The 15424-nt window shown below is 35.1% G+C and overlaps 1 pseudogene; it reads left to right on the forward strand.

Annotated features, from left to right (window-relative positions):
• Positions 1 to 7075, forward strand: part of LOC127440118 (palmitoyltransferase ZDHHC21-like) — a 28594-nt pseudogene extending 21519 nt beyond the window's left edge.
• Positions 7076 to 15424: the final 8349 nt, after the last annotated feature.

Consider the following 15424-nt stretch of genomic DNA (forward strand, 5'->3'; position numbering starts at 1 on the left):
TATTTATTTGTCTAGTGGATCACTCACAAAGCACAGATTGTTCTAGAAACCCACTGTCAATCACACTTCCACCATGTTTCACACAAACAGGCCCTTCAGTTTCGTCTCCGTTAATCCCTGCTAATTTACATATTCAGTCTTTCTTTTTTTCCCCTCTGTTTGCCGCGTCTCTTCACCTGGCAAGCAGGGGGGATTTTAGCATCCTTATGCACACAGGCTTATTGTCCGCAAGCAGATGCCCTTTTGCCCCCGTGCCAACTTGGCAAGGTGAGGAGGGCACCAAGGGAGTCTTGCTGCTGTCAGCTTCACTGTCTCTCTTTTGTCTCGGAGTATGCCGTAGCGGTTTTCACTCCTAGCGTGGGAAAGATCAAAACTGATCCAATTCACCCTCTTGCATCCACTGGCTCGCTGTCATAGATAATTTCTCGAATCGTCATTGTATAGTTTCTTGCATTCATAAGAATTTACATGTTCATGGTTCAATGGTGATATGAAGCAACATCCTTCATGTTTTCCACAACAGGACACAGCTACTATAGAGAAGATGTCCCACTCATCGGAAGGCAGGTAAGTATCTGAACTTGCTGCATCTTTCAGCCGTTTACTAATAATTAGGGCTTTCAGTTGATTAATCAAATTAATTTCAATAAATTGCATTCAGAATTGCTGAGAAAAGCCCCCAAATGAACATAATGTAAAGACATTGTTGTGGCAGACTAGTGAATAAAAAGTGCATTGTCAATATATGGAAAAAGTCAATATACTGTCTATAATCTATTTACTGTCATTGACTATTCTGTAGGCTAACACTGGCCTACTGTACACAATAATCCATTTTGCAACAGAGTTTGTCAATCTATCTGGGGTAGATATAGGGGCCTTTCACTCAAAGGGTGTTTTCGCATTCTGTCTGTGCAATTTTTGTAGTTGTTTGTAAGTGTATACATATGTCAAACAGACATATTTGGACGTGTTGTGTCATGTCTCACTGTTTTTGGAGCATCCTGCACCATGAACTTGACTGTGTCATGTTAAATTAGTTCAACTTTGAACAACTCAAGTCTCGATCTTGCTGTTTTTGAATGCAAGAATGCATCCTGCATTTAGATTAGTCTACAATATACAGAAATATTAAGCATTCAGTAGCATCCCAATCTTTAGATGAGCACATATGTGGATGTGTGCTTGCACACACAAAGTCCTGGGAAATGTACACACGCACACACACACACACACACACACACACACATTGTGTGTTGAGCACCCTTTTGTGCATTGTCTTGCCATGTACACGCTTTGAGGAATATTTCAGGATCTACTTATGTTGTGTTTGTGCTTGTCTGAATAGGGATAGACTGCTGTAAGTTATGATACTTCATTTTCTATGTTATATGTTTCAGGAAGTACTAAGGAAAATTTGTGATAACAAATTTGCAAATGGTGAGAAAGAACCAGTTCTTATTTGACAGCAAATTAAAAAGCATTATTTAAGAATTGTTAGGATCAGCTATATGCATTGTAAGGTCCAGATTCTAAGTTTTAAAATGATCAAGCAAGGGGTTATTAATTTATTTTGTAATTTTATATATATATATATATATATATATATATATATATATATATATATATATATATATATATATATATATATATACACACAGGGTTGGGAGGGTTAGTTTTGAAATGTATTCTACTACAGATTACAGAATACATGCTGTAAAATGTAATTTGTAACATATTCCGTTAGATTACTCAAGGTCAGTAACATATTCTAAATACTTTGGATTACTTCTTCAGCACTGGTAGATTTTTTTCACTTGTTTTGACTATAAAAACTCTGCCAGAGCAATAAGACAAAATACACATTAAAAATACATTCTCTGAAAAACCTAAATATCTTATGCAGTGTTGTTTCTAAGATAAATCAAATTGATCTTGTTTTAAGGATTTTTAGATATTTTTACAGGAAAACAATACAAAAATTATCAAGAATACGATTTTTGCCCTATTATCAAAGGTCTTACTAGAAAAAAGAAATTATGATCTAACGTGAATTTTCTTGATAAAAAAATATGATCATGCCTGGTAACATGTGCATGTAAAATCTCTAGAAATAGCATTTTAGCTTAGCGTAAATCTGACAATTTACACAAGGTTTATTTCTATTTCTTCTGCTCCAAACTTACTTCAAACTTACTTCTCTGTCTGCTCGTATGAATGTAGCACATCATAAAAAAGTGTTTCACCGCTGTTCAAATGCACTTTGGATCACATCATTTATATGTATAAATGATTTCCATCTGAAAGGACTAAATATTAAATGAAACAAATGACAATAAAATGCAAAGTAATCTCTTCAGTAATCAAAATACTTTTTGAATGTAACTGTATTCTAATTACCAATGATTTAAATAGTAACTGCAGTGGAATACAGTTACTTATATTTTGTATTTTAAATACGTAATCCCGTTACATGTATTCCATTACTCCCCAACCCTGTGTGTGTGTATGTGTGTGTATGTATATATATATATATATATATATATATATATATATATATATATATATATATATATATATATTTCATGCAGGAAGTGCCCCTCATTGTCTCGGAATAAGCTCAGTTCAAGTAATCCTTCTATCAATAAAAATATATCTTTTTAAAAACATGTAAAAAAAAAACTAAATTACTAAAAAAGAAGTTGTTAAAAAGACCTAATGCAATATCTTGTGATAATATATGCAATATGAGAGATTTATAAACAATCTTAGTGGGCCGGTCATTTTTGACTGGGAGCACAAAATGTGTTAGCACAAAACAAACACAAGGGTTAAGAAGTTAAACTTCACTTTGAGTGCTTGTTTGCATCTCCATTTCTTGAGGTTCGTCACCCCGCATGCTCGATTTCCATTGACTTCTCACCGTATGACTTTAGATTCGATTCGTGGAGCATCATACACTACAAGATTTCCTCTGTAGTTGTGGATAGGTGGCTCAAAAATATCAAACATGTTTGATATCCTCGGACTAGATTAATCAGTGTTAGTATTCATCATAAACTATGCAGTTTTCTCAGACTGGCCCAAAATCTGCAGACTAGCACTGACTCTGCCCGACTGAAATTCGGGGCTAAAATTTGTGTTGAAGTCTTAACTGTGGTCTGGCGAGGCATGTTTCCTGTAGTATGAGCTTGGGTTGTGCTGACTGCAGAATTAAATTCGCAAGAACATGCTTTGCATTTTGGTGTTACTTCTAGTTTTAATTGCTTAGATGGTAAGAGAAAATCTTATTACGAAATGTACGTACAGGTCAGGGGACATGATTAATTACATTTTCCCTGGCGTTGCTTTGATGCAAACGATTGCACTAAACTGACAGCCATATTAATAATGTCCTTATTTCAAGAAATGTTCTTATGCTTCTCTGTATAGTATTAATTTTAAATATTTTGTGATACAAGTTCACATCAACTGACAAAGCATATTTTAATTTATTCCTCTCCCTCAGTGGCCCACGGCGGTCATGGCAGCAAGCGATGGCTGAGATGTTTGGCACTCACTGGAAAATCCTGTGGTTCTTGCCGTTCAGGAGCAGACAGCCTTTACAGCTCAACCTGATCTCGTGCTCTCATGTGTAGACGGGCATACAGAGACACACACAGCACTCCAGTGGGGAATGTGGGCCACCCTCTGCCCTCTCTCTTCCCCCCTTGTCCACAATGACTTGGTATCTCTAAAGGATCAAACTCCTTCAGGTTCTTCAAACAATTGACAATGATCTGACTCATATATATTCATATAGATGCGTAAAACTGAATACAGTTGTCACTGAACAATGTCATGTCAAAAAAAAGTTTTCGATTTCAAGGATTTTTTTTTTTTTATAAAAAAAATTTAATTACACATTTTGGGTCAGTCTGCATATTTGCCAGTGAAAGGCGGATAATTGATTTTGTGGCAATGTTGTCTCCAGGGTAACCCTTATTTGCTGAGATCCTGGCCCAGCCCTCTCCCCCAGGTCTGGGTCACGTGATGTCATGTGAGTAGGGAGGGGGAGTGAGCGGAGGTTGTTGTCTGGTTTTAGGCTCTGAGGGTTGATGGCTCTAGAGGTGAGTCATGACCTCTGGCATGGGTGAAAGACACTGTTAAAGTCCAAAAACCGGTTGCTTAAAAACACACACATACACGCACACACAAAGACAATAACTTGAAAACACAAACGCTATTGTGTGCATAATTACGCATGCCGCGCCAAACACTGCTAATGCCTCTACTGAAATTTTGTCTACCACCACTGCTTTGATTATGCTTTTATCTTTTATTTTTCGTAATTCATGTTTTCATGCCTTTTTAAAATCCACATGTTTTTAACATTCGTGTCTCATTTTTATTACTAATTTATTTTTGTCACAATATTCAAGTCACTCATTGCAAACCTTGATTATTGTTATGTTTTTGGAGGAACAGTTAACCCAGTGTTTGTAATAATAATAATTTATGAAATAATATATTTCATATGTGTAAATGGTATTGTGAAAATATAGCCTTACGAAAGTTAGTTGCTTGAAAAAAATGTTTTTAATCTAAAGTCACTAAATTGCTTGATGTCAATAATTTAATTAACTAAGGAATTTAAATAGTTTTTGCCCAGATTTTACCCAAGGCTTATACACAACAACAAAAGGGATTTGTCATTTAAATATTTAAAAAAAAAAAAACTTATGTATGTTTCAATTCAGCCCCTAAATCTCGGAACAAATCATCAATTGTCGAAAGTGCCTCTAAACACACAGTTCTAAAGTAACAACTCACTTTCCACATGTACCGCTGCTAATTTAGTGATTTGAAATGAGATACGTGTATAGTTTACAGTGACCTTAATACACAAAAACAATCCCCATTCCTCAAGCAAATTTAAGTTTAAATTCATATTAAACATATTAATATTGACAAGCCATTCTCTATTGTTGTTGTTCGACGCAATTATTTACAACTGCACCAAATGGTGCAATGTACAATATTGGTTTTTGCCTACTACTATAGGCAAAAACCATTCACCCAGGCTATTTTGCCTGGGTGAATGTAAAATGGTAATTCTGGTTGTCCTATTCTAGCCTTTATGTTGACATTCAAATTCTGAAAGGCAGAGAATATGAATTTCTTTCAGAACAAAAAAGAAGGCACTTCTAATAAAGTTGATTAATTTACATTTGTCAACTAAAGAGTATCTCCTTGGAAACCAGTTTTCTTCCTTTTTTTAATCTTGCATAACACTCAAGTCAAGTAATTTTTATTTGTATAGCGCCTTTCGCAACACACATCATTTCAAAGAAGCTTTACAGAAAATCATGCATTAACAGAAAATGAAACTGTAATATCTATAATGTCTTCGAGTCATCATTGTGTAGTTTGATTAAATATGATTGTAAATTGTGTTTAAAAATAAGTAATTAAATAATAATTGTATTTAGAGACCCAGTGAGCAAGCTGATGGCGACTGTGGCAAGGAACACAAAACTCCATAAGACATTGGTTAATGGAGAAACCAGGCTCACTGTGGGAGCCAGTTCCCCTCTGGCTAACAACATGAATATAATGCCAATATTACTTATGTATTGTGCAAGTCATGGTTTAAAATGATTAAACTAAGTAAGTGTTAAGGGTCAGTGTTTAAACAAAGATTTTGTATGAACTGTAAGATTAATGACTAATGTCTTTGAAGTTCATCCTGGATTAACTGCAGAAGTTCACATAGATGCAATCAATGTCCTTGTTAGTTGGCTGATGAAGGATTTACACTCCAACTGAAGAATGTTATGAAATGGCTGCTTGGTTTTTGTTACAGCAATTATAAGCTAACAAAGTTAGCCCAATACAAGACATACCTACCCAAATATGTACTGTGAATATCACACATTCACCAATACAGTTTTTATTTAGAACTTTTTTTAAATTGCCTATTATTTGCCCTTTTCTAGTTCGTGTTCCTTTCAGTTTACATTTTGTATCTTGTGATTTTAAGTAGGGGATCGTATAATGGGCTATAAAACTACCACTGGGTTTCATCTGTGATGTTTGGTTATTTTAAGATTATCACTTTATTTGATGCTCTTTTCTTTGTATTTTAAAAACGAGACATTTTAATGATCTTTTTTTGTTGCCAGACCAATCGTGTGAAGTTGTGTAATCGTTTTCGTCATCACCCAACAATATAACACTGGTGAAAAGATGCAGTGCAGTCCCTATTTGATTGATTCCGTTACTTGACTCATGGCATAATATGTTATATGTTTAACATCACAGCACAACTATAATATCCTTATATTAACATTAAATACAAAACGATTATTTATATATTTCAATCTCATAACAAAATTCCACCAAATTATATTGGGGAAACTTTAATCATATAAAACTAAGTTTTATTCATTTAATTTGGTTAAAGATTATGCAATTCAATTTGACGGAATTTTGTTATGAAATTGAAATGTGTACATTTTAAAAACAGGCTAAAATATTTTTGGAGCTTATGTAAGATGTACAGTGATGTACTCATTGTAACTTTGTGTTTATATTGGGCGTGTTAATGTATCTGTGTACCCCTTTGTAAAGCAATTATAAGGCCTGCTAGAGTTTATTCACTATTATAGCAAATACTATGTGCATCAAATCAAATCATATCCCTTTATTGTCACTCAACCATATACACAAGTGCAACAGTGGGTGAAAGTCTAGGGTGAGGTTCCAAGCAACATAGCAGTATGACAATTACAATAAACATCTGATTTACACATAACACAATTTACACATCTGTTACACAACACAATATACAATATACACCTAATAATATACAAGCCTAATAATATGCAGGCTGCCTACTGAAGATTATTCCATTTGAATCTTTTCCTCATAAATATTGAATCTACTAATCGCTGCCCTGTTGAGGACGTGACCATATTTAGGTTTATGATAATTTGTTCACTTGTGGTGTTAGTCTAAATATTTATAATAAAATAAAAAATCATAATCATAAGATCCTGAAGTACATCAGAGCAAATTAAATTAAATTATTAATGAAGGCAATTTTTTAATATAGCAAAAAAATTATATATATATATATATATATATATATATATATATATATATATATATATATATATATATTATTATTATTTTTTTTAATAATTATTTTGCTTGATCTGCGTTAATTTGTGCATTTGTGCTTTTTCTCACAAGGACTAGATATTTAAACCATATACTTCAGAATGATTCACTGTTCATAATTAGTTTGATTGTTAAACTTCTTACAGTGTTGTTGAGCTCATTCCATGACAGGGTGACCAGGACACTGACATCTAGAATAGTGAGCAGCAACCTCAACGTCCAATCAAAAAGGGATAAAATGTCTTCCTTTTATTTTTTTCTCTTTAATAAAGAGTTTCTTGTCAACATGAAATCCTCCCATCTGTGGTGGAATTTTGGCTGTCAGTCTACCATGTGAGTTATTTTCATATGCTTAAACAAATAAAGCTCGACTCATCCTTCCCTACCCAACCTCTTTAATTTAAGGCACATTTTAAACCTGTGCCTTCATCTTTTTCTTCAAATTCTCTACTTCTTCCTCTCAGACTTAAAGTGATTGTTTACTCAAATATGAAAATTCTGTCACCATTCATTTCGTTCCAAACCCGTATGACTTTCATTCCTCTGCAGAACACAAATGGAGATGTTAGGCAGAATGTCAGCCTCAGTCACTTTGCACTTTTTATGGAAAAAAGATGCAATGAAAGTGTTTCCCCCCATTCACTAATATCAGTCTGTGTCATGCATTTGCACTTGTACTTTGTTGTGAATCAGTGACCGTTCAGTTAACCCTTTACATTTATGTTTATACACGTGTTTCAGCATTTCACTTTACCAGATCCACACCCACACACTGACTGTCTGGACCAAGGCTTTGTAACACCGGATTTGTCCTGTTGAAACACAAAGTTTTTTTTTGTTTGGCCTGTGCATCATAAGCTTTTCTTGAGACAGTTAAACAATTAGCTCTGAGGCCTGTGGATAAGATTAAAGCAGCTGACATTTTGTACGCCTTGGTCTTCTTTATCTAATGATTGACTTGATTTGAGTTGTCACCTGGTTCTCCACCTGTTCTAAAGCTGTTTAAAGCAGACAAACATTAAGCCTCCAAGAAAACAATGAGCACCGTCTGTAGTATATTCCTGCTTTCTGAATAGTTGTCAAAAAATGAAAATATTTAGTAGTATAGTCTTGGTCTTTTTGCACTATTAAAAGTATTAAAGAATAGTTCACCCTAACAATGAAAATTCTGTCATTATTTACTCATCCTCATGTTGTTTTAAACCAGTATGCTGTTATATTTGATGTGGAACACAAAATAAATCTTATAGATATAGATAATGACGAGGTCTACTGGTCACACAAAGCTATTGAATGGCTTCAGAAGACTTGGAATATGGTGCACAAGTTGTATGAACTACTTTTATGTTGCTTTTTTGTCATTTTTGGAGCCTGACAGCCCATTGTCACAATGAACTGTTGTCGTATGAAAAAGATCAATATGAAAGTTCTTCAGAATTCACCTTTTGTGTTCCTGGGAAAAATAACAGAATATCGGTTTGGAATGATATGAGATTAAGTAAATAATGACAGAATTTTAATTTTTTTGATGAACTATTTCTTAGAGGTATTTGCAAGGTGGCACTGTTTGCCTCCACTCTAAAAATTATTGGTTTTGCATGTAAAGATGGTTAATATTGTTTGAGGGTTATCTCCAAAATAACCTTTTATTTGGGCAGTTTATTGTTTTTGTTTGTGGTGTTTTTTTTTTTTTTTGGGCAAGTTATTGTTGGCTGTGGCAGTGGTGTTTTGCCTCCCAGCAGCTCTCTATGTGTCTGGCCAGTTGCCCAATGCCCTCTTTGCCTGCCTCTGTGTCTCATGCCCTGGTGTGTGCCAGGGTCTCTCTGGTGATAGGCACTGTTCCACACACGGTCACAGTGACAGTTAAGTGCCAGTTTGGGGTTCCAGTTGGAGGCCCTGGCAACATACACGCACTGATGGCCAATATCTCTCTAACCAGTGGTTGAAAAGCGCATAAGGTCTGTTGGATTAGGTTTGTGTTATCAAGAGCTTTGACATCAAACATCACCATAATGTTTACTTTTGCTTCCAATAAACCATTTTTCATTTAGCAATTCACTGTCATCTTGATTTAATTTAATTTAATTTGTATGTTTTTTTTTTTGTTTTTTTACACAAAGAAAACATTTAACAGAGACCTTGGTAATACTCTTTGTTCCTCAATGAACCATTAACAAAAATTATTACAAGGCTCTCTGTTATACTTGGTTCCAGTGGCGGGCCATGCATTTTAAGTCTAGGCCTTTAGTGTGATTCATGCCATTAAGAAAACACAGTTTCACAATGAATAAGACACACTATGCCTTTGGGCATCATACATTACGTCGCAGCTAACTAATAATAGCAACTGACATTTTAAAAACATGTCCACGCACGAAAGCCAAAACTTGAAACAACACTTAATGCTCAAGCAAGCCTAATTTTAACTGCAGTATGACTGTTTTGTGAAATTAAAATCTCCCGGACAGACATTCAAAACTCATAATTTTTCATATGAATCTACCAAGGAGGTCTATAATACATGGAAAAATCTATCTAATAATATTTGCGATTTAAATGTTGCTTGCAATACATTTCGTTTCATCAGGGTACACGGTTATGCTGCGTTCCATACAAGTTGGATGAGGGATATTCCTACTTGATATCTCCGACCATATATGCCCTCCACTCCCCGTTATTCGGAAGATGATGTTTAAGGAAACAAAACTGCAATGCTCCCGTTAGCTTAGCAGGGGTTTGACTCTCATTAGAGATGTCTCCTAGCAACCCAACTGATAAACAATGCTGCAGTGCTAGCATTTGTGCTTCAGGTGTACAATTGTCAAAAGAGATTATAATGTTTTATACATCTGTTTCTGCAGCAGGTATTTGTTTAACAAGCTTTAATATCATGTACTGTGGAAACAAACTCATTTATCGATATTACTTAATAAAGTGAATGTTTATCACTTACTTTGTATATCTCCCTGAGTGTCGACATGTTTGTGTGATATCATGCACCTGCATCTCGGTGAAATTGGAGTTGAGAATTTCTGCACAGACTTACAAGTTGTAATTCTGACTTAAAGATGCATTCCATTGTACTTTTCCTAGTAGGAAGTTGTAAAATCTGACTTTCCGAGTTGAATGGAACACAGCACTTCTTTTCAAAACTTGATACGACACTGAATGCTCAAGCAGCCTAATTTACACTTAGAAAACTCCTGATGTTGCTATAACAATGTAAAAAGCACTTACCAATTTGCTTGAAGTGAAAATCAGCCCTCCTTTCCTGTTTAAGGCAATACCAGCAGTGATGACAGCCGACTCGTCAGCAAGATCTCACGCTCTTCACTTTCAAATTACGTGCATCACTTAAAGCGTGATTGCATCACTCAAAGGCCAGCTAGAAGGCCTCGACCGGCACATATCCTAAAGATCACACCCACCAAGAACAAATAAATCAATCTGATTGGCTGATGAATCTGACAATCTGACTTTAGTTGCTCATTCATTTGCACTGTTAAGGGATTCTGAAGAAATTCTGAAGGCCTGAGGGGGTGGAGCTCAGACTCACACACTGCTTCTGGCATGCGATTTGTGAAACAGTTGTCACACTTTGTTTGTAAGCATCAAGGAATAAATTCTGACTGGATAAACTTTTTGTTTTCTCCATTTGTTTGCAGATTAATTAAGAGTGGAAAGCGATTAAAAATACATAGGCAAAAAGGTGATTGAGAATGAAAGGATGAAAAATATTTATTTATTTAGCATGTTAGGCCAGCAGAGAAGGCTTTGCTGGCCCTGAGAAATCTCCACTGCTTGGTTCTGATTGGTCATTCATTTAATTCTTAGGCCTACTACATGGCATATTTGTCCACTGGTAACACTTCACAATAAGGTTATACTGTAAATGTTAACATTAGTTAATACATTCAGTATAATGAACTAACTATGAACAATAATTTTTACTGCATTTATTATTCTTAGTAAGATGTTAGTGTTGTAAAGGAATACAGCAACACTTGTGGTGGCTCCGAGGCCTTCGTCATCGGTTAAAAATAAAAAATCTACTAAAACCATTTAACCCTCAGAGACTCACTGCAGAATTGCAAAGTTTGTTTTAATAATACCTCTTTTACCATAAATAATACCTTACAAATAAGCTGAAACACTGAATTGTATCACAACAACTGTTTTGGTGGGGGGAAAACTGCATATTGAAAATTCACCTCTAAAGAAAAGTATGCTAAAAAATCTATATTTTCCGATTGAATGCCTTTGTTTGCTAGAATCACACAAAATTCACCCGAAGGAGAAAAGAAGAAAATACACCATTATTGTCAATGTCACTGAGGGTTAAAGCAACGGCAACAGATTTCCAATAGAAATAAAGCATACATATACAACTAATCCTACTTATTTAAAATAAAATGATATACAGTTGTGGCCAAAAGTACTGGAACCCTTGGTAAATATGATCAAAGAAGGCTGTGAGAAACAAAATCTGCATTGTTTATCCTATTGATCGTTCATTAAAAAAAATCACAAAAATCGAACCTTTAATTGAAGTAAAACATTTGAAACAGGGGAAATATCTTATTATTAAATAAATATTTTTCTCCTAAACGCATTGGCCATAATTATTGGCACCCTTTTATTCAATGCTTTTTGCAACCTCCCTTTACCAAGATAACAGCTCTGAATTTTCTCCTATAATGCCTAATGAGGTTGGAGAACACCTGGCAAGGGATCTGAGACCATTCCTCCATACAGAATCTCTACAGATCCTTCAAATTCAGAGGTCCATGTTGGTGGACTCTGTTCTTCAGTTCACCCCACAAATTTTCTATGGGGTTCAGGTCAGAGGACTGGGATGGCCATGGCAGAACCTTGATTTTGTGGTCAGTGAACCATTTTTGTGTTGATTTTGATGTTTGTTTTGGATCATTGTCCTGCTGAAAGATCCAACCAGGGCCCATTGTAAGCTTTCTGGCAGAGGCAGCCAGGTTTTTATTTTTTATCTGTTGGTATTTGATAGAGTCCGTGATGCCATGTATCCGAACAAGATTTCCAGGACCTCTGGCAGAAAAACAGCCCCACAACATTAAAGTTCCAACACCACATTTAACTGTGGGCATTGGGTACTTCTACATCTCTGTGTGCACCAAACCCTTCTCTGGTGTTTGCTGCCAAAAAGCTATTTTTTTTTTGTTTGTTTGTTTAATCTGACCATAGAACCCAGTTGCATTTGAAGTTCCAGTAGTGTATGGCAAACTGAAGACCCTTGAGTTTGTTGTTGGATGAGAGCAGAGGCTTTTTTTTCTTGAAACCATCCCAAACAACTTGTGGTGATGTAGGTGATGTCTGATATTATAATTATTATTATTATTATTATTATTATTATTTATTTATTTTTATTTTTTATTTTTTTATTTTGACTTTCTGACCCCAGGACCCAACTAATTTCTGCAATTCTCCAGCTGTGATCCTTGGAGAATTTTTGGCCACTTGAACCATCCTCCTCACTGTGCTTGGAGACAATATAGACACATCCTTTTCTAGGCCGGTTCTTAAAATCTCCAGTTGACTGGAAATTGTTAATTATTGCACTGATGTTGGAAATGGGCATTTTAATGCTTTGGCTACTTTCTTATAGCCACTTCCCATTTTGTGAAGCTCAACAACCTTTTTCCGCACATCAGAAATATATTCTTTAGTCTAACACTGTGATTGATGATTAAGGGAATTTGGCCTGTGTGTTACCTCATACTTATACCCCTGTGAAACAGGAAGTCATATATATATATACTCAGGGTTGGGGAGTAATGGAATACATGTAATGGGATTATGTATTTAAAATACAAAATACAAGTAACTGTATTCCACTACAGTTACAATTTAAATCATTGGTAATTAGAATACAGTAACATTCAAAAAGTATTTTGATTACTGAAGAGATTACTTTGCATTTTATTGTCATTTGTTTCATTTAATATTTAGTCCTTTCAGATGGAAAACATTTATACATATAAATGATGTGATCCAAAGTGCATTTGAACAGCGGTGAAACACTTTCTTATGATGGGTTACATTCATACGAGCAGACAGAGAAGTAAGTTTGAAGTAAGTTTGGAGCAGAAGAAATAGAAATAAGCCTTGTGTAAATTGTCAGCATTATGCTAAATTAAAATGCTATTTCTAGCCATTTTACATGCACATGTTACCAGGCACGATCATATTTTGTTATCAAGAAAATTCACGTTGGATCATAATTTCTATTTTCTAGTAAGACCTTTGATATTAGGGCAAAAATCATATTCTTGATAATAATTTTTGTATTGTTTTCCTGTAAAAATATCTAAAAATCCTTAAAACAAGATCAATTTGATTTATCTTGTTTTAGATTCAACACTGCATAATATATTTAGTTTTTTTCAAAGAATGTATTTTTAACATGTGTATTTTGTCTTACTGTACTGGCAGAGTTTTTACAGTCAAAACAAGTGAAAAAATCTAACAGTGCTGTAGAAGTAATCCAAAGTATTTAGAATACGTTACTGACCTTGAGTAATCTAATGGAATACGTTACAAATTACATTTTACAGCATGTATTCTGTAATCTGTAGTGGAATACATTTCAAAAGTAACCCTTCCAACCCAGTATATACTGTATATATACTGATCAGCCAAAACATTAAAACCACCTGCCTAATATTGTGTAGGTCCCCCTCGCGCCGCCAAAACGGCGCCAACCCGCATCTTAGAATAGCATTCTGAAATGTTATTCTTCTCACCACAATTGTACAGAGCAGTTATTTGAGTTACCATAGACTTTGTCATTTCAAACCAGTCTTGCCATTCTCTGTTGACCTCTCTCATCAACAAGGCATTTCTGTCCACAGAACTGCCCCTCACTGGATGTTTTTTTGTTTTTGGCACCATTCTGAGTAAATTCTAGAGACTGTTGTATGTGAAAATCCCAGGAGATCAGCAGTTACAAAAATACTCAAACCAGCCCATCTGGCACCAACAATCATCCATGCGATTATCTAATCAGCCAATCGTTTGGTAGCAGTGCATAAAATCATGCAGATACGGGTCAGGAGCTTCAGTTAATGTTCACATCAACCATCAGAATGGGGAAAAATGTGATCTCAGTGATTTGGAACGTGGCATGATTGTTGGTGCCAGATGGGCTGGTTTGATTATTTCTGTAACTGCTGATCTCCTGGGATTTTCACACACACATTTTTATTACTCCAAATGGTGCCAGAAACAAAAAACATCCTGTGAGCGGCAGATCTGTGGATGGAAATGCCTTTTTAATGAGAGATTTCAAATGAGAATGGCCAGACTGGTTTGAAATGACAAAGTCTACACTAACTCAGATAACAGCTCTGTACAATTGTGGTGAGAAGAATAGCATCTCAGAATGCTGTTCTAAGATGCGGATTGGCGCTGTTTTGGCAGCACGAGAGGGACCTACACAATATTAGGCAGGTGGTTTTAATGTTGTGGCTCATCGGTGTATATATATATATATATATATATATACAGTACTGTGCAAAAGTCTTAGGTATATAAGATGTTTAACAAAAACATTTGTCTTAAGATGGTTATTTATATCTTCAGCTTTAGTGTGTCAATAGGAAAATTACATTTTAGACTCCCAAACATTCCTTCTGCAAATAGAATAGAATAGAATAGAAGAACATGTAGCCCTGCAACAGATGGCATGACCCCACAGAGACCCCCACTGAATATCGAGTCAGTCTGGGATTACATGAAGAGACAGAAGCAATTGAGACAGACAAAATAGATAGAAGAACTGTGGCGAATTCTCCAAGAAACTTGGAACATCCTATCTGCCAACAACCAAGAAAAACTGTGTCCAGGTGTCCCTAGGAGAATTGGTGCTGTTCTGAAGGCAAAGTTGGTCACACCAAATATAGATTTAGCTTTTTTTATGTTTACTAGACTTTGAATGATGTTAATTGAAAAATGAAAACTAATTATGGCACTATTTTTGAAGACATCCTCACTATGCAACATTTTTCACAAGTGCCTAAAACTTTTGCACAGTACTGTATTTATATATATAGATAGGCTGAATACTACAACTGATATATATATAATGCAACATTTATCATAACTACTGCATAACAACCTTATTGTAAAGTTTTACCTGATTTTTGTCCATGCTTCAATCACTTATATCACTTCCTGGTCTCTTTTCTCTCACATAATAGTTTTACTTTTTTTTTGTAAGTAGCCATGT

This window comes from Myxocyprinus asiaticus, chromosome 1, assembly GCF_019703515.2.
Source record: "Myxocyprinus asiaticus isolate MX2 ecotype Aquarium Trade chromosome 1, UBuf_Myxa_2, whole genome shotgun sequence".
NCBI classification, from domain to species: Eukaryota; Metazoa; Chordata; class Actinopteri; order Cypriniformes; family Catostomidae; genus Myxocyprinus; species Myxocyprinus asiaticus.